Genomic DNA, 22,450 nt, shown 5'->3' with positions numbered 1-22,450 from the left:
ACCCACCCCATGTGTCAAACTCCACCCCTGTATGCATCTTGTTTGTCTTGTCTGTTTACCTCCCCAACCTTCCTCCCCAAATATACCTACTTCCTCTACCTCACATTCCACTCTCACCTTAAAAAAAAAAAAAAAAAAAGGCAATCTGTTCCCACAAAAAAATTATGCCCCATACATAGCTGCCCAATTCGCACACATGTCCACTGGACATGTAAACTGATAATTCTAATTGGCAGTACAACATATTTTGTTGTCCTCACCCCTCTCTCAGGGGTGGAAGGTTTCAAATTTCACACCAAATTTCATACATATGCACAGCTGTTGCTGGTAAAGAAATGGGCAGCTATGGACATTCCCTACACCCATCCTGCACATCCCGAGCTGGTTTCCCTACTGTCTTTCCCTCTTTGTGCCCCCTTTTTCACCACTTTCCTATCTTCCCATTTTCTTTTCTTTAAAAGAAATTAGCGTGGGGGTTAGCTGGAGTAAGCACTTTTAAGCAGTAGTTAGCGGGGGTGTGCGGGTGTGAGCTTGTGTGCGCTTAGCTAAGGATTGCTAAGCACCACGCAAACCTGCTTACAACCGCTTAAAAGTGCCTTAGTCACTCTGTATGACAAGGCCCTTGTGCTGCTCAGCAGCAAAATAAAATACTCTTGTCAGTCTCGGACACAGGACCTTGGACACACCAGTCTGCATGAAGTATCACTATACCACAGCAGATATACAACAACTCAGTGCTGAAAGCAATATATCATGCATTACCATGAGTGAATGTAAAGGGAAAATAGGAATGGCATAACACAAATCTTGTTCTGTGGGCCTTAACCAGCAGGTGTTGTGGAATTGCATGACATGACTGTGAAAAGAGAATCAGCCATGCTAGTAGGGAATAAAGTTACAGTAGCAGCTTACAAACCCCACACAGTATCAAAGCAGGATAAACACTGGCATATTTGCATAGGTCACAGGCCAGACCTCCCAACAGTGACTGATCTACAGTGATGACCCTGATTTGTAAACAAATGTTAGCTGTGCCCTTCTGACTCCCTGTGAAATGTACTAACAGTAGGCAGACAAGTGTTGAATCTCACTGAATGACAAATGTCAATAAGTGAGAGTAGACACCGCTTGCACGTCAGAAAATGTGCAGTAATGCATATGCTCTGAATCCCCCAAAGTCTGAACTGCAAAATGTCTGAACTATATCACAGGTGTATCCCAGTTATATGTACCTTTCCCTGAGGCTGTTCAAATATATACGTGAGAGTATCTGAGGCCTGGAAGAGTCAGAAACACACAGGCATATCAGCTTGTCTGCTGTTACACACTCTGCAAATAGCTGTAGAATGAATCCACAAGCATGCCCTTATGTAGAAGTACAACACAGAAATATCAAAGGATGTAGCCATGCACTGCTAGCAACCACCTGTGACAATGCCATTGTTCAGGTGCTGAAAAGACTGCTGTGGTGCACAGTTAAAGAATACTAGGCTGACCTCTGTCTACCATCTGGATATGTCCACAGGTGGGAGCTACTCAGACAGACTACAAGCCTTCATAGACTTACAGGTACACAGCAACTCTGCATGTACAGTAAGATAAACATCACATGATAATACATAATGCACTCTGCAGTTCTGCACCCCTACCCAAAGTTATTATATACCCGTGTAGTCAGGCATAACCAAGGGTGTAGGTAGGCATACACAGTTGTCTTGAGCAGACTGTGCTAATGTCAACACAAACCACAAACTGTCCAGGAGTAATGTACTAATGACAGTATAACAGTTCACAAACAGTGCATGTGCCTGATATTCATAATTGGTAGTACAACATACTTAAGTGTCCTCACCCCTCTCTCAGGGGTGGAAAGTTTCAAATATCCCACCTAATATATTGCATATGCACAGCTGTTGTTGGTAAAGAAATGGGCAGATATGGACCTTCTCCACACCCATTGTGTGCATCCCAAGCTGGTTTCCCTACTGTCTTCCCCTCTTTGTGCATCCTTTATCACCACATTCCTATCTCCCCATTTACTTTTCTGTCAAAGACATGAGCGCGGGGGTTAGCATTGCTGAGATATGATAAGCTACACCAAGCTTAACTTAGTATTGCTAACATAAAATGAGCTAAGCTAAGCTTAGCTTAGTATTGCTAAAATACAATAAACTAAGCTAAGCGTAGCTTAGCATCGCTAAGCGTCGCGCAAACCCTCACAAACCCGCTCACAACTGCTTAAAAGTGTCTTAGTCACTCTGTATGACAAGGCCCTTGTACTGCTCAGCAGCAAAATAAAATACTCTTATCAGTCTCAAACCCCACACCTTGGATTTACCAGTCTGCATGATGTACCACTAAGCCACAGCAGATATTCAACAACTTGGTGCTGAAAGGAATATAACATACTGGATGGATAGGAGGGTGGCCTAATGGTTAAGGTGTTTGCCTTACAAACACAAGGTACATGGTTTGAATCTCACAGAGGCTAATTGGTTAGGCTTAAAATGGCTTGCAAGGGCAGTTAGCCTAGTACTAACCTATAAACAGTTAATTTAGTTGGGAGGGTGGCCTAATGGTTAAGGTGTTTTCCTTACAAGCACAAGGTACAGGGTTTGAATCTCACAGGGGATAATTGGCTAGGCTTAAAATGTCTTGTAAGGGCAGTTAGCCTAGTACTAATCTATGAACCTATGAATCTATGCATTACAAGGAGTGAATGTAAAGGGAAAATAGGAAAGCCATAGGAATACATTGCAATAAAGAAATATAACATGCATTACAAGGAGTGAATGTAAAGGGAAAATAGGAAAGCCATAGGAATACATTGCAATAACTACTGTTGTATGCCAGTTAATTCCCTAATCCCAAAATAAAGTACATACTCCCATGTATCCAGTGTTAGCATTAGGAGGTGTGGGTAAACTTACACACTGAGAAGAGTGTTATGGAAGAAGCAACAGTCAGGTTTCAGTACAACATGCATTTCACTGGCTACAACCCAGCCTCAGATATGAGACATATACCAACCTTCTGACTGACAAAACAGTGTCCACAGCAAACAAGCATGGTCCCCACCTTGCTAAACTGAAAGGCCTACACCTACCTAACCTATCATTTTATAGCAGTGTCCTGAAAATCGCAGTGAGAACTGCAATTACCACATAGCAGGCTGCATGCAATTACTAAATGGTGGGCACCAATTGGTGCAGAGGCCATCACATGCACATGTGCAGATACCTACAAAAGCAGCCTGTACTTGCTGTCCACACATGCAATAATATTATTGCAGCAACTGGAGAGAGAGAGAGAGAGAGACAGCCAGCCAGACAGACAAACAAACAAACAAACAAACAGAGGCAGTTGGAGACACCAACCAGAATAAAAAAAAAAACAAAGGCAGTTGGAGACACCAACCAACAACAACAAAAAAAAATGTCAACAGGTACAATAGACAGAGGTGAGAAATACAAAGGTAAGGTATGTAACAGAGATGTATTTGCTGGCATCCAAATGATGTGTCTGAAGGGTACTCTACATACTGTGAACTCTCCATATGTGGTAGCGGTCTGTACCTATATGTATATGCAGATGTGCATAGGGCAAGCGACATACTGCAACTGTTAGTGAAGGCTGGACATATATATGTATTTGAAGGTTGCTATGTGCACATATCTATGTAGGTTGTAGTGTGTGGCATTGAAAACAGCAAGCAGTGCAGGTATATGTCATGTGGTGGTTAAATGCTGTGGGACTGAGTTACAGCCAGTGAGGTCTGCTACAGCTATACGGCCTGAGGACAGCGAAATGTATTCTGCACAACACTGTGCAATATTATTACATAATTGTATGTCTCACAACTGTTTCATAATTGATATTCCCACCATGAAAAGTGGGCAGTATATGTGCCTATATGTGCATGTATATGTACAGCAATGGATGTTTACAAGTATGTATATATATATATATATATATATATATATATATATATATATATATATATATATATATATATATATATATATATATATATATTGATATATTGATATATATATATATATATATATATATATATATATATATATATATATATATACACACACACATATATATATATATATATATATATATATATATAGAAATGTAGATATATAGATATATACATATATAGATATATATACATATATATATATATATATATATATAGAGAGAGAGAGCGAGAGAGAGAGAGAGATGGATATATACAGATCTATATGGACAGCACAGTATGGTGTATGTTCACATTCCCTGGTAACACTGTCTTGTGTGTTTCCTGTAGTCTGTAGAGATTACATACCTCAGGCATAGGTATCTGTAAGTAGGGGCACACAGTACTGTAAGATACACAGGAAATGCTCATCTGTGTCAGCATACATTTGTGTGTTGTATGAATGTCTGATGTGTGTGTAATGATGCCTGTACCATGTCCGCAATCACATGTGTGTTGCAGGGTTTGCGTGTGTACCTAGCAACATCTGTACTCTGTTACAGCAGTATGCCAGCTATATTAACAACTGTGCACATATGTTAGGTAGGGGTATGACATCAATGACTAGGGTGGGTTACTGGTTATACTGTAACTGTACTTCACATACATTGCAATGGATGACATATTTCTTCATGCATTAGCTTGATATGTACCCCCGTGGCAAGGCTGTGCATTGGATCCCAAACACTGTGCCGAGTACAGGTGTATACTGGTTTGTTATATGGAGTGTGGCAGGCACTGTCAGCCAGTTGTGGGCTGAGCACTGATATGTGGTATTGAATGTGTGTATCCTCTGACAGACAAACAGATGCTATATATAGCAGTTAACTGATATCTGTACTGTATAATATTAAGTGTGCCGCATAACTTGCTTACACACATCGTTTACTTGTCTTCCAGGCTAATGGCTCATCAAAGGAATCCCTGCTATACAGCTGCAGAGGAACAGGAAATCCACCACAGCCTGGTTCAGCACTATACCCTGCTGTTTTCCAGGGCCATCCAGCACCAGCAGTAGCATACTGCACTGTGGCAAGATCTTGTCCGTCGGGTAAATGACATAGGCATGCATAACCAGACATATGAGCAGGTATGCCATCACTGCAGTGATTTAATTAGACATGTCCGGCTGCATGCATCTGATATCCATAGACAACAGCTTGCCACAGGTGGTGGGGTGGCCATACATCCCCCCTTACCAGAGTGGAGGAACTGCTCCTAAGTGTGGTGGCTCCTGGCCTACAGCAGCAACAACATCACACATGTGTCATCATGGAGGACAGAGCCAACCAGCATGGTGACATGGAGCATGCATGTAACATGCCCTAGCTGTAGACTACTGTTACCTGTATTGTTAGATTATGCATATGTGAGATGTGTACTGTGTTTAGCAGTTGTGCTGCCTATTGTGTGCAATACTGATATTGTGAATAGTATCTGTACACCTATGACTGTTGTTCTACTGTAGTTTAGCACACTCACAGTAGCAATGCCACAGTTGTGGCCACTGACAAACTGTGTCATATTCTTGTAGGTCCCTCTGGTGTGACAGCATGGCAGACCACACATGCTGGTGAGTGTGTTAACACTTTAAAGTTGGTATTGAAATGTGCATGTCATAGGTGAGGTGTAGGCCATGTACACATAACACACCTACGCATAATGCATGCTGTGCATGTTTGCCGTGAGATGTTAAACATCTCAGTAAAGTCAGTAGCTGTCTCAATCACATGCAATGCACAGAGCATCAGACACAAATGTGGCAACACTGTACTGCACATTGGATAAGCATAGTTGACACACATGTACACAACATAACACGTTTGTCATACGCAGTACACGTCAACATGCTACACATGTTGTAACCGGACACCCGCTGCCAGGCCACACTTCAGTATCCCACATGTCATCCACACATCACATATATTATACCTGAGGGGTAGGGGCCTAGCATGGGGCTGTGCAACACTCTTCAATATATAACACAGTCATGTTAGGCAATGCTCCCTATTGGGCACCTCACACACCCTTGTGCAATGTGGCTGTGTAATTGTGAACTTAGCCACAGCACTGCGGTTCAGGTGCAGCATGCTAGGCTGTGGTCTAGCACACTTTAGTGGCCTTGAGTGACCACATGATGCAAGATGATGATGGCTAATGGTACTACACCCCATACAGTTACAATGGCCATGTCCAGGATTGGTATTCCATCACATACACAATGCACCACTCATCCTGTGTGTGTACATAGCATGCATGTGCTACACCTGTGTCCACAATTATCTGCTACAGACACAGACACTGCAATCAGACATGGAAATCCATGTGACACACAGATAACACATGCAGCCATGGTATGCATACCTGTGAGTGATGGTGCACAGGACATTGCAGAGCTTATAATACTTGTACAGAAATGTTGTGTCCTTGTACACATTGTGTTCTAGGGTGTAGGCAATCACTGAACATGTACACACATGCACCACAGCCATGTACACTGTCATTAACTATGGCTGTCTACACTCACACTGCATGGACTTGATCAACACTTATTCTGCATGCTGACACGTGTGACGCTATTGTTTGCCTTGTGATACTGTCACCCACCTTCAACCACTATTGAGTATGTTCTGGATTGCTGTTGTGTGTGTGTATCTGCTGTAGTGAGGAGTGTGCATGTGTGCATGTGTTCCTAGGTGCATGTGTGCATGTGTGCATGTGTTCATGATCAGCAGACTGTAAAGTGTGTTTCCTGTCTTCCTCTCACAGGTGCTGAGTTAGGGGTTGGTGAAACCAGCAGGTGACCTGAAGCCACTGCCATGGATAGTGGTGATGATGACACATGTATTGTGGCACAGGGAAATTTGACAGGGTCTGTCGTTGGGCCACCAATGGACAGTACACAGTGTTCAACCCCATCTATGCGCACACTCATACTGCCATTACATCCCTCACCACCAATGGCCATAGGCGAGGGACAGCATACAGTTGGCATTGACCAGAAGAGTGTGGTACCCATGGCACTTGCATCCCCTCACAGCAGCCATATCCATAGACCCGGAATGGTACCACATAGGCGGAGGTCTAGGGGTTCTCGGGGGAGCACCACTGGTCATTTTGCCCCTGGCAGGCATGCCCTCACAGGTCTTATGATGACCACTATGTTCTGGGCTGTAATGCAGGCTCAGGCACGTATGGAACGGTACACCAGGCAGGGACTTAGGGCGCAGAGGGAACATTACACCGCTATCAATGACAACATGCGTGACTTTGCCGGTGCCATCCGGACTTACACCAAGGTCATTGATAGACATTGGGGGGAGACAATAGATGCCCTCCACAACATGTCTTCCTTGAGCCAGGACCGTGTGGGACAGTTGTGACATTGACGCGGATGCATGCCAGCAACAGCAACAGCTGGTATTGGTCGCGGATGGCCCACAGTTCACAGCTGCACCCATAGTGGCAGTACCAGCCCCAGCAATGCTGGTGCTGGCCTGTCCATTGACTGTCCCAGTAGACCACGTGCACATGACTCTGGCCAGTCCCAGCAGGGACATGGGTCCAGTCGTCATGCCTCTGCCTCTGATGACTGTACCCAGTCAGGTTTGGTACCCAATACTGTCCGTAGCACCCTTGCCAGGCACAGATACTGTGTCCATGGCCGGAGACAGTGATCTGTACAGCCTAGCAGGTACAGTCTGTGGCTGTCCCACCAACTACCGTATATGGCAGCCACATGGTGGAGCTGTGTGCATGCAGACACACACACATTAAGCAAACAACTAGGGCTCACACATACATGCACACATTACATCAACATTGGCCCATGCTGTACTGTTGTCCCTCACACACACACACACACACACACACACACACACACACACACACACACACACACACAGACATGTCGATTGGATAGGTCAATGTCAGGCTCTGGCAAACAACAAAACGCCCTGTGCATATGATGTTACCTGTGCCGCCTCCTGTCATGTGCATTATTGATGGAGGGACAGGCTAACATGGTGCTGATGCACAGGGTGACACTATAACAGTGTAGCAATAATAGCAAGTTGTCAACAAGGAAGTGTAACTACATCCTTGTAGGTATATCTGAGCAGACATTATGCATCAAAGCTCTGATTGTCAATGTAGCATTGTTTACACCACTGTTAGGTCTGAGTATGTATTATCCACCCATGTGCCACTTGGCTGATGTGTGATGTGGTGCCAGCATGTGTTAGTGAGTGGACAGTATGTGTGTGATGTGTGCAGTACAGATTAGCAAGTGTACATCTGTGAACATGGTGGGTGTACACTGTCTGGATGTACATGCATAGTGGACACATGGGATGTGTGGCATACCCTGTTGTACACATTGTTAACATCTCATAGCATCTTTCAATGGCCAGTATGCATTCTACTACAGTTATGCACTAACATGGGTAGACGTGTGTATGACATGGGTTGACACTATGCTGTGGATGATACTGTTAATATCTCTCAATGATTTGCGGTCTGGTAGTATACACAACCTCAACAGTATGACAATAAGCGATCATTGGATGATGTCCTGACAAATGACACACAGTAGTAGGGAACCCAGTATCAATTGCATCCTTCTGGTGCTACACTATAACACTAACCAGTGGTAATGACCGCCACCCATTACTGTGACCACACCTGTGTGTCATATAGCCCTCTTAGGTACATGCCGACACATTAGGGATGTGTCCATCCAAATCTGGGAATGCATGGATTGGCCTACAATGCATTCCCTGGATGGGACTCATATTCTACACAAGGGTATCATACAGACAGATACCTGTTGTCTGATACATGCTGTATAGTAGTAAGCCGACTATGGCATAGTCATCTTCATGTACTATACATACTATCCCATCAGTACCACACAGGTGGTAGCCCTCAACATGTATGTTGGTACCATTGTGTACATACAGACTCATGTTATGTCATGTGTCCCTTGATGTCCACATATCCATAGGTATTGTGGAGTCCCAAGGTGTATCACATAAGACATTAGAGGCCTGAATGCATATCCACAAGGTAGGCATACACCTATAAAGACTGTCCATTCTTGGAAGACTTTGTTGTGTATGACCATGTCTGACATATACCCCAGGCATATACCCTCACTCACACTACTCTTAAGTAACTGTCATGGGTGTGTGTGCCACAGATGACCTTGGCCACAGAACACGACAGTGGACGGCCGTGTCACATACATACATATGTGACCTATGATCTGAGAAGCAGCGGCACAACCTGTCAATGGAAACAAATGTATTCATGTAGTATGGAGGCTTCACACCTATGTACTGATTGAGGGGACATGTACACATATATTTGCCATGCAGATACCTGATGTGTGCAATGCACTTACTGTTGTCATCATACTATGTCATACCATGGTAAAAGCAAAACCCACACCACATTGACCAACAGTGTAACACACAGTCAGCATTTGCAGGATTTAAACCCCTACCTAACTATGTTATGATACTAGAGAGAAACGCATTAACACGGCATGCTATTTGCTTTACTGGCTGGTTTCCCCTCTCCTGCTGTATTTGTAGGATGGTGACATCATCAGACTTTCCAAAGAGGAATGTACCTCTTTTAGTTTGTTTTCACAGTCTCCAAAAAGGACACTCCTTTCAAAGACAATTGCACACATACACCCCCACACACAATGTTTGCAGGATTCAATCCCCTAACAACTATGTTATGATACTAGTGCAAGACGCATTAACACGGCGCGCTATTTGCTTTACTGGCTGGGAACCATGATCCGCACATGAACATACCACAGTTGGTAGGGATGTGTGTATGTCAGCTTTCAATAGCTCTGTTTATGAGTGCAACCATGATGGACTCCATGACCTTGCAGATCAGACCTCATAGGCATACTGGACTTGACTTCCCATGGTGTGTTGTGCACCAACACTTGTGGGGAGTGGCATATGTAGCTGTGACACATTCAATGGTTCCACATCCTGTGTAGGCGGTGAGGCTCAGCTGACTGTTCAGGTGCATGATCTGTTTGATCTGTAGTTTGTGCATGACACATATTGGGAAGCAATGTATTCCACCTGCTGCCATGCTTTTGGCAGTGGGGGGGGGGGGCTGCTCATCCATTCTACATGTGATATCTCCTGGTATGTTGATGTGGACTATTGTCAGTGGGGGATGGGTATGTACATATGGGCCTGTCTGTCATGATGTCGGCATTGTCAATCAGGTACAGTTGGCCCTGATTCAGGACATATATGAGTGTACATTGATATTTATGACATAGCTGAATGAGGTGTTATGATTCAGTCTGGACTCCTTCTCAGCTACTCTTTACAAAACACCAATGATCATGAGTACTAATCCCTGATATACTCTTTTACATGCTTAACACCCTACTGATCCTTTGTGATCAGGCTACAGAGTATGTCATGATAATATCCTGGCATGTCCAGGGGTCAGTTTTGTGTGTACTCTTCAGACCAGCTGGTGGATATTGTGATTTTGACACAATGTCACATCTGCCTCATGTACACAGACAACCCTCTCCTTCTCCTGACAAACTCAGATATATGTGTGAGATGCACCTATATAGACATACAGGGAGCTGAACTCTCTCGACCCATGACTGGCACAGTCTCTCAGGTGGTGAAGGTAATCACACACACCACATATCAGTCTCACATATCCTCTAGCAACAGCACTCAAACCACATTAGCACACATAGACATACTCGGATGCTGTAAATGTACTCTACCTAAGCAGCAGAGACCTCCAAAGCAGACACACACACACCTGCTACCCCACTACAATACCCACATATCACAATGCTCACACTGTGTGCCACACAGTCACTGCCCTTCGGGCTAAACAGCACACCTAATACACTTGTAATAGGCGACACTTATTGTCAGACACACTGACGTACCACTCACCAGCCCTAACAGGGGAATAGTCACTTTGGGCTGTCTGTTGGGTGCCAGGCAGTCAAGTCACTCCAAAGCAAGTACAAGACTGGCACCATCATTGTCCATGCTGGTGTGTATAACCTCAGACGTTACCCCCTGGACCACATGACATGATACATGGAGGAACACTCTGATCATGTAGCCCAGGCCAGTATGACCCTGACCTTGTCTAGCATCTTACACCCACCAATTATGATGTCACAGTATACGGACACACATATCACATTTAACAGTTGCCTAACACATTTGTTTCATTCATAGGGGATGCAGTGTCTGTCAGTGTATGGTAACATGCTCAACATGCCACGTAGCTTCACTATGGACAGCTTGCACCTGTTACCCTTGGACTTTGGATTGCTGGCTAAGGCTCTTGCTATCACCATAGTGCCTTTTCTAAGCAGGGCTCAGAAGACAAACCCACCTCCATAGACATTAAACTAAGGGTAATGCTGCTCAACAACAGTTGTGTTAACCTAACATTGTGGCCACTCAGGACTCTCCTCAGTATGGAGGATAGCAATATCTGTGCACTGACAGACACCTGGTTTAGGCTCGCTTATGCACACCAGCACTACCAGGTTATGTTTCATACCATGCTGTCTGACAACAAGATTTGGAACAGACAACACAACTAGGGGGAGTATCCATATACATCACAGATACACACACCTCCAGGTTAGTAGCACTGCACAAAGCATCACAGACCATACATATACAACTACCATTGTGCAATACTGCCTTTCAGTTTGTTGCCTGCTACAGAACATACTCCCAAACTCAGGAACCACACTCGGCTTTTGTGGGAACTATGGAGAATATGACGGTCTCCACAAACACCATTATATTGTGTGACTTCATATACACAAATATTGACTGGGGATACTACTCAAGCCCCGACACCCTCACCCAACAGTCGCTAGAATTTGTGGACTCATATGCTATGGCACAACCAGTCAGCACAGCCACAAGGGGAAATACATATTGGACCTGATCATCACCAACATGGGGACTCTATGTTCCACACCAGCGATATACCCCTCATAGGTAAGGTCAGAACATACATGTATCTCACAGGACATACATATACCCTCCACACACCCATCCTGGGTAATCTTGGTGAACTTCTCATGAGCCAACATCTCACTTCACCAAAGCAAGGTGGTATCCTTCAGAGATCCTGGGACAGTGGCATATATGGCTCACATTGCTGCATCCTTTACATACACATTCTATGGACACCTAGTGGACTGCATTGATTGTGCTATCAACAACAGGACCCACTACTACAATGGCAGGGGACCTGTCTGGTAGACCCCAGCCATTAATAAGCTGTACAACATCAGGAGGAAGCTACTACATGATAGAGCACAATCCCAGACTGGGAAGGCATCTGTGATCTGTACTAACAGACAGCTACAATCACTCATAGACTTTTCTAAGGGCCTCTTCTACCAGACAATTGCAACAGACACATAGGACTATCACACGGCCTTCTTCAGTTATGTCAGGAACCTGGGTGGACACTCACTGATATGCTGTGAGTTACTGCATACTGACTAAACCTACCCTGAACCCACTGGCATTGCCTACATCCTGGCAAACCGGTTCAGTGCAGATGTCTCCCACCCATCCCCCCTAAGGAGCAACTATCCATCCCAACAGAGTATAACCTCCCTGACATCACACATTAACAGGTGAGTGCTGCCCTCCCCACAGCATACATCACAGTATCAATGTGACCAGATGGTGTCCCAGCCTGCATCCTACACGAGCATCATGACAAACACAACCCTTACATTACATCACTGTTCAATATCGGAGTTACCACAGGATATGTACCCAAGGAATGGCGAACTGCAACAGTGGTCCCGCTCCACAGAGTTGGTGCCACAATGGACCACAGACAATATTGCCCTATAAGCCTATGTAGCCTGTTCTGCAATGCTATGGAGCATATTGTCATAAGACTCATACACATAGACATTGGGAACCTACAGACACTGTGTCCTACACATTTTAGCATTGTTGTGGGCAGATCTGGCCTCTTGAACCTGTTTGTATTTTTTAAATGGCTAACAGGTCCATCAACATATGGACGGCTGTCCACACAGCCTACCTGAACCTTGCAAAACCCTTCAACACAATAACCCACTGGGCCATTATGCATAGGCTCACCAGCATCAATATGGACACATATCTCATAGCACCCACATGGTCAGAATTGCAGGTGCCATGTCTGACTATACACCAGTTACACATGGCATCCCACACGGCTTGGTCCTGGGACCTCTCTTGTTCAGTATATATTTGTCTTACGTACAGGCTACCACAGGGGGAATATGGCTGAACATGTTTGCACTTGACTGCAAACTGGGTGCCATGATCAACTCTCCGGCTGCCACATGCATATTCAATCAGGGTCTCACAGAGATGGATGACTGGTGCATGAGCCATGGCCTACAGCTAAATGCCATTAGTTGCATAGTCATCCCCTTTGGGAGTAACAACATGCCCACACATTACCACATAGGTAGTACTCCATTACATACGGTAGGAGTTGTTAGGGGTTTGGGGACATTACTTGTTCGTACTGTTGCCTTTAACATTCACGTTGCCAAAGTGGTTGGACACACCTTCTATGTGGGCCGCCTTATCCCAAATGGTTTCACATCTAGATCGAGTGAGGTCATTGTGCTCCTGTACTCATCACATCCATGCTCAGTTACAATGCCACATTTGGGGTGTACCTTACCTGACACCTGCAGCAACTGTACTGGCCATGGAAGGTCCTCACCAAGCAGATGTAGGGACTCACACAGATGCCTTGCATAGTTCAAATGCAGTAACTCCAGCTCTAATCAGTCACTAACCACCTACTCCAATATGATTTGTGCCTGTTGTTTACAGATATACCCAACCCAGAATTACTGGACATGCTCCACCTCAGGATATCCAACTCCCTTGGAGCTACACACTCCAGGGACGTATACATCAGCACAGATGTTAATAGGACATTGTGGAGGGACAGATTCTTATCCCAGAGGCTCCACTCACTACAGAATGTAATCCCAGTTTCACATAGGCAGAGCCAGCCACTGACCACCTACTGGAGACATCTGATGACTGTATGGGTGATTGTATATTTACCCCTGGGATATCTTCTGTGTTCCTGCTAGACAGAGGCACACTAGCCTAAATGTACGTGGGCTATTTTGTGTGACCTACTATTCACACACACAGTGCAGTAATCTGACAGGGTTGCGAATGCCAAACACACTCTGGCTTGGCTTGTACATGCCCTAGGGCAGATAGCCTAGTATTGACCTCTGAACCTATGCTAATGTTAAAGATGCACAATGTTTATTGCTGATACTGTTTGTAGGTCTTTATCATCTTTGCTTTACCAGTTTCCATGAACAACTTCGGTATCTGCAGAACATATTTGATTAAGACAGGGTTCCACTATATTATAGATGTGTGTGTTGTCAGATAACTATGTGCACAGGGCGGATTGCTGTATAGTGACAGGTTCCTGGGTTAACACATGCAACTGCCAGATATGCGTGGCCCACTGCTGTACTCAGACATGGCCTAAGTGTGTGAGCATGCCCAGTTCTGCCATTCCATGTTTTCTTGCCGGACATTTGTCTCATTTATTCAAGTGTGTGAGCATGCCCAGTGTGACCCTTCAGTATGTTGCTATCTGAGGTCCACTACATTTGCTGATGTGTGTGAACATGACCAATATTAACATTTATACTGTGTGTGTTGGAAGCCAGGTTCTGTTCTCACTGCAGGACTCACCTTTGTGTCATAACTCAACAATGATTATGCTGTGGCTGCAGGGTTTCCATGGAATACTTTGCATAGACTTATCAACATTCCATCATACAGGTGGACCACTGCAATACTGTCATGATATAGTGGTTCAGTACTTTGGCTATAATGCACAGTATCCTGGGTTCGAGGCCCATCACTGCTTTATATTTTCATACTGAGCAGACCAGACTGCTTAAGGGCCTGTTAAGCTAATATGAGCATGTTGGCTTTTGTTCAGCTAAGCCCTACTTAGACCAGGCTTGTCCGACATTGCTCAATATTCACCAACATTGCTGGACGTTGCCCAATATTACTGAACATTGACCACAGTTGTGCTAGTTGGTGTGTAGGATTTTGTTTGCATATACTACACGATGGTAATTGCTGTTTAGCACTGCTTTATATTGCTTAACACATTACATTCATGCCTTAGGTGGTGCTGCAGGGCTGCCTATGTCAGATGCACATACTACACTCCCTGCACATGTTTGGAAGCAGGTAGTGTCAACTTAGGCATCCCTTTTACTTTATGTGTGAGTCGGAGAGAGGTATAATTTCCAGAGTTCCTACTGAGCCAGTGTATGTGCTATGCATTGCCTCTTTGCCAAGGCCAAAGCATACAGGGCACGCCTCCTTCTGCCTACTGGGGCAGGCTCAGGTTGTTCCTCCTCTGAGTCATGCTCTGCCTGTGATGGCCTTGGCAATGGTGGGGGGCTGTTTGGCCCAGGCCTATGCTGGTCCTGCTGCAGCTGTTTTCGCAGGATCATATTATGTAGCATAGCACATACCATGACAATTTGGGTACATGTAGTTGGTGAGTACTGCAAGGCTCCACCAGATGTGTCCAGGCACTGGAACCATGACTTGAGCAGCCCAAACACATGCTCTATTACATTGCGTGTTTGTGCGTGTGCCTCATTATGGCGTTCCTGTTCAGGTGTGTGTGTGCATTTCTGATGGGTGTCATCAGCCACGGCTCCAGTGCATAGCCAGCATCCCCCACTAGGTGACCATGTGGGATGTCTCCATTGGAAAATGTCTGGTACAGCTGTGTCAGATGCCAGATATGGGAATCATGGTAGCTTCCAGGGCAGCCTGCACACACATTCAGTATTATGCCCTGGGCATCACACACGACCTGGCAGTTGATGGAGGGGAACCCCTTGCGGTTGAAGTTGACCCTACCCCACTTGCCGGCTGGTGCTTTGATGCGTATGTGCGTGCAGTCTATTGCACCCACTACCTCAGGGTGTTCCACTATTTGCTGGAAGAGACGCATATTTCTGGCCAATACCTCATGGGAATTGGGGAAATATACATGATCACTGACATGTGCTGAAATGACATCCAGAAACTGGTGTAGTACACTGGATGATGATGCCTGTGATATCCCCATCATATCACCGGTTAGTCTCTGGAAGGTACCTGTTGCTAGTATTCTTAGGCCAACACATACCTTGGTTTCCACTGGGATGGGTTCCCCTCTGTTGGTTTTGTGTGTGAGGCGTGGCCTGCACAGCTCAACAATTTGCTGCAGGAGGTCTCTGTCCATTCTATAGCGCTCCACTATCTCCAGCTCATGTAGTCCCTGGTACGTTACCCTGGGCCTGTACATTCTTCTCCGTCTCCTCACTGTGGGTTGTCTTGCAGCATTTCCATTGTCACTGCCCTCAGCATGTTGCATATGTCGCTTTATAACAGCAATGGCAGCCCCTAACATTTCTTTGTCTCAGTAAAGCTTTTTCAGTTTTCACTTCTATTAGCTTACTGCAGTGTCTCTTGTGGGAAACATATTGGACTGTTGTTTGCAGAGTTTTAAGTGCTAGGGTGGGCTGGGCTAGTGTACTGCCTGTGTAATTGCCTGATTCTGATTGTTTTCACCTGCTAGCTCTGCTAGTACTCCCTGGTAGCTTCCTACTATTTGCTGTGCTTCCTTTTTACTTTCTGTTTCATCAGGGGGGAGCGCCGCTCACACAAGCGCAAACATGCGCACAGCTGCTAACATGCGCGCACACATGCTTACACAGACTAAAACTTGCTTATTTGAGTTAAACCGCACGCACACCAGTGTAAACGCACTTACAACTCTTTAAACAGCCTTATACATGCTTACTCCAGCTTAAACGCACGCACTCACGCTTACACGCGAGCACACTGTCTTACTCGGGTTTACACGTGCGCAGACACACGCATACCCACTCAACAAGAAACTTTGGTGTTATCTATGGCATACACCTTCCATTTCTTGGCTTTCCCTAGCGTACCTGTTGACACACCTCTTTCCATGATGTATAAATGGCAGCTGACACATGCCACTCTGCTCCAATGAGCTTTACTTCTTTAATATATACCCCCCTCATGATGTCACCTATCTTCTACTCTGTTACTCCCCATATCCTACTCCTATACTCCACTGACTGTCCTCATTTGCTATGTAAACTTGCGATTCACTATCCTAACACTCATTTACATAGGATTGCCTACTAATGCTTGGTTACATGTCTTAGACTGAGCTTCCCCCTTTAGCAACCACTACTCGGTGGCCATGTTGTCTTCAGCCTACCATTTCCTTGCATTGTACATTAACAATTTCTATAAATTCAACATTTGTGGGTTTTAATTTTTAGTATTCTGGGTTTTAAAGCGCACCCCGTTTGTGAGGTAATGCACTACACTTAAACATCTGAAATCGGTGAAAAAAAATAAAATATTTTTATTTTCATATTGCATCAGGAAACATTTCCAATGGCCATATATTTGGCCATTGGCATGCTTCCTGCACTGGATGCAACCTTTATTTGGAGCTGTCACGGCTCTGTTTTGCTATTTGCAGAATGGTACTCAGTTGTCAACTGAGTACATCTCTACAAATAACACTGCTCTTACTCGGACAGGTACGGGTTTCCTGAATCGCAAATCTCCCTCATTTGCATGCCTTTCGCCTGCAATTGAGGTAATTTGCATATCCCTGCCCTGTCTGCGTAAGAGCCATTTTAGGAGCTCTTTTACATGCCCCTACAGGCTGTTCCTGGATCGCTCGTCGGACATGATGGCTGCATGGAGTCTTACTCTATTCTTAGACTCCGTGCAAGCCATCGTGAATCCGGCCCACTGTTGGTTTACCTTGTATTCTGTTACTCTACAGAGGTTACTGTTTTTACTCTGTTACAAGATTACTCTGTAACTAATGTGTAACTAATATGTAATAGAGTGTGTGCTTGTTAAATTGTACTTTGGAGGTTTTCTCTCCCGGCTTCTACTGTAAAAGGGCTACTAGAGCAGTCGGACCACCTCCCACTAAACAAATACAAAATAAAATAAATAAATAAAATATGAGGATTTTCCTCAAGATTAAAGTCATGCACTTGTAAAACCTCTCTTCTATGGAAAGGGGAGAAGAACAAACACAGTCACACAGACCCATAAGTTTACTTTCTTGTTGAAGAAAAATAATGGGGAAGGTTATTTTGGATAAGTTATTGTCAAAGTAGGAAAGGTTGGGACTTGAAACCATATATCAGCACACATATGTTGAAAACAGATCTATAGCTGCCTGTAACATGATGTTCTATAACAACAAAATAACAGCCGTAAATGAAAAATTGTGCTGTGATGTAATTTATATAGACTTAATTTCAGCATTTGATAGGGTCATACACAAAATTCTGATCAATAAATTAGTAAAACTAGGTATTGATATACTCTTGATAACATAGATAGCTGCATGGCTTGCAAATAGGACATGACAAGTATCATACAGCGACTGGACAGATAAAAGTCTAGGTTACAGAGTGTCCCATAGGGCTCTGTCCTAGGTCCTTACTTAAGTTGCCTCTTTCAGATTTTTCTTTTTCTTCTGAGGTGTTCTACAGTGTCTGCAGATGACTTTAACATGGATAAACTGATTACACGTGCTGTAGATAGAACATGCTTGCAAATGAACTTGGCTAGATTGACCATTCGGGCACAGGAGAATAATATGCTGACAAATACATAAAAAACTAAGCATATGACATTCTGGAGACATACTGTAGCTTTAAAAGAGAATGTTAAACATAGCACACACTGATTAAAACTTATGGATCTGGGTATATGGGTAGTTCCATCTTTGGGTTTTTCTAACCACATCAACAAATTTGGTAATTATAGTTATAAAACTATACAGTGTATAAAAAATATTTATAATGTCTAGAAAATGAGAAACAATGAAATTGTTGTTTGTTAGTTACATTAGATATAAACTTGAGTGTGGAATCACAATATAGAAATTGTTGTGGAAATGATAATTCAAGAAATAAAAGTCTGGCATTATAGGAAAAGCAGATGACATTTGATTCTCTACTAACCAACAATGATTCTATTTTCCTATTTGCAAATAGGAAAGCATCATTTCAGAACTGTCACTTATGTCACTTTGAATGTTCAGTTAACTAGCAGTCTGAACCTTTCACTTTTTATGGCTGATTGTAACAAGTTAGGTTTATGTTATCTTAAGATTTTTGATTATTAGAAATATATAATTTAATTTTAATTGGATATTCTAATGTTTCTAAGAAGAAATCACATTTTATTTTTTATGTCAAATGTTCTTAACATTTTCAACAGTTTTCCTTAGATAAGCTTTATCTAAAATAGCAAATTTATGATACAGTATAGAAGTACATTCCTCCTTCTACCTAACACTAATACATGCGAGAGATGCAATTACACAGCCAAACTGGAGGCTGAGCTCTCTCAACCCAAGACTGGGCCAGGCAGTCAAGAGGAGAAGGGAATTACTTGCATCACACCACCAGTCTCACATAGACCTATGAAACCAGCACTGGCAAAAAACACACATAAATACACGAAAACATACTCGCACACTCTAAATAAAAATCTGCAGAAGCAACAGAGACCTCCAAAGCAGACATCCAAGCAACCTCCACCCCCCCAACACAAACCATGAAACACATACTTCACAAAACCAGTGTGCCACAAAATCACAGTCCTTAATGCAAAATAACATACCCAACACATTAGTAATAGGTGACTGCATAGTCAGGCACACTGACGTCCCACTCACTAGGCTGAACAAGGAGAAGGTTACTGTTAGCTGCCTGTCGGGTGCCAGGATCCGCAATAACACAAGCACTCAGGTCACTCCAGAACAAGTACAGATATGACTCTGTCATTGTCCATGTTGGTGTGAATGAAGTGAGCCGTACCTCCCTGGACTACATGAAAAGAGACATGGAGGAGTTCTCTGATCACGTAGCCCAGGCCGGTAAGACCCTGACCCTGAGTAGCATCCTGACCTTACCAATAATGATACCACGGTATAGAGAAAAAATTATCAATTTCATCAATTGGCTAAGCTTCTGATGTCATTCAAAGGGGATCCAGTGTCTGTCAGCCTGGGATGACATGCTTGACAAGCCATGCTGCTTTGCTAGAGACGGCTTGCACCTGTCACCCTTAGGCTTTCAAATACTGGCCAAGGCTCTTGCCACCCCCATAGTGCCTTTTTTAGGCAAGGCTCAAAAGACAAACCCACCACCATAACTAGCACAAGTAACAAAAAACTGAGGGTAATGCTACTCAATGCCAGAAGTCTAAACTTCAAAATGCATGCACTCGAGGCACTCCTCAGTAAGGAGAAAATCGATATATGTGCAGTGACAGAAACCTGGTTTAAGGTTCCAGAGAGCACCCCAGCACTACCAGCTACAACTCATACCATACATTTCGGCCACAAAACCTGGATCAAAATACAAAAGGCAAGGGAGTATCCATATTCATCAAGGATACCCACACCTCCAGGTTAGTGGCACAGCACAATGCTTCAGAGATCATCCACGTGCAACTAACAATGGGAAAAACTGATATTCAAATTATAGCTTGCTACAGATCACCCACCATGTCCCATGACCCCCACTCTGCATTCCTGGAAACACTGGGAAACATAAAGGACCTACCAAACACCCTGATATTGGGTGATTTCCATTACCCAAACATTAACTTGGAAAACTACTCAAGTACAAATGCCCTTGCCCAACATTTCCTAGAATTTATAAACTCAAACACCCTGGATCAACTGGTCAACACCCCCACCAGAGGTGACAACATATTGGACCTGGTCATCACCAACATGGGCGACCAGTGTTCCACACCGGAGGTCAACCCCTCGCTGGTTAGATCTGACCATAAACTAATCACTCGGGATATCCACATTCTGCCACCACCCCCGGCTAAAGAAATCACTAAGAAAAACTTTTCAAAAGCAAACTTCAAGTTACTTAAGACAAAGTTGGGAAGTTTCAAAGCCCCCATGCTAAAGGATAACACTGTCCAAGCTGCAAAATCCTTTACTAATGCACTCTACAGGCACCTACAAGAATGCATGGATTGTGCTATCCCAAACAAAACCAAGACTTACTCCTCCAAGAAAAGGAAACCAGTCTGGTGGACCCCTGCCATAAACAAGCTATACAATAGAAGGAGGAAACTAGTACAGAAAAGAGTAAAATCCCAAGAAGGGAAGACATCCCTGATCAGTATCAGCAAGAAACTAAGTTCCCTCATAAAATCATCCAAGTCTAGCTTCGAAAGAAAAATTGCCATGGACTCCAAAGATAACCACAAGGCATTCTTTAGCTATGTCAAGAATCTAAGTGGCAGCTCTCAGATCTGCTTGGAGTTAGTGCAGAATGGCACAAAATAGACTGAACTGACCATTATAGCCAACATCCTAGCAGACAGGTTCAGGGCAAACTTCATCCCCCTTTCACCCCCAAAAGGGCCCATAACAATACCAGAAGAATGTAGTGCCCCTGAAATCACAGACACTCAGGTTAAAACAGCCCTCTCCAAAGCCAGAAACACAGCATCAATGGGACCAGATGATGTCCCAGGCTGTGTCCTACACGAGCTCCAAGATGAACTAACCCCTTACCCAAACACAATGCTTAAACTCAGCCTCTCCACAGGCTACGTGCCAACAGAGTGGTGCACCGCAATGGTTATTCCACTCCACAAAGGTGGAGCCACAACAGACACCAGGAACTATCGCCCTATAAGCCTGACTAGTTTGGTCTGCAAAGCTATGGAGCACATCATCATGGATCTCATTAACAGAGACATTGGAAACCTCCAAATACTGGACCCTACCCAGTTCAGTTTTGTTAAGGGCAGATCATGCCTTCTAAACCTAGTGGACTTCTTTGAGACAGTTACCAAGGCTATAGATGAGGAAAAGGTGGTCCACACAGCCTACCTAGACCTTGCAAAGGCCTTCGACACCATTTCCTACTCTGGTATTATAGACAAGCTCACCAGCCTGAATATAAATCCCTACATCATGAGATGAGTTGTCAACTGGCTCATGGACAGAACCCACATGGTAAGAGTTGTGGGAGCTAGGTCTGACTTTAAACCGGTTACAAGTGGCGCTCCCCAGGGCTCAGTCCTAGGACGCCTCTTGTTCGGCATATACTTCTCAGATGTACAGGCAAGCACAGGAGGACTATGGCTGACCAAGTTCGCAGACAACTGCAAACTAGGGGCTATAATTGACTGTCCAGCTGACACAGACATCCTCCAAAAGGTTCTCACTGAGACAAAT

Source organism: Protopterus annectens, chromosome 3.part0, assembly GCF_019279795.1.
Source record: "Protopterus annectens isolate FY-2018-M chromosome 3.part0, PAN1.0, whole genome shotgun sequence".
Classification (NCBI taxonomy): Eukaryota; Metazoa; Chordata; order Ceratodontiformes; family Protopteridae; genus Protopterus; species Protopterus annectens.
Note: the sequence above shows the minus strand (reverse complement) of the source record.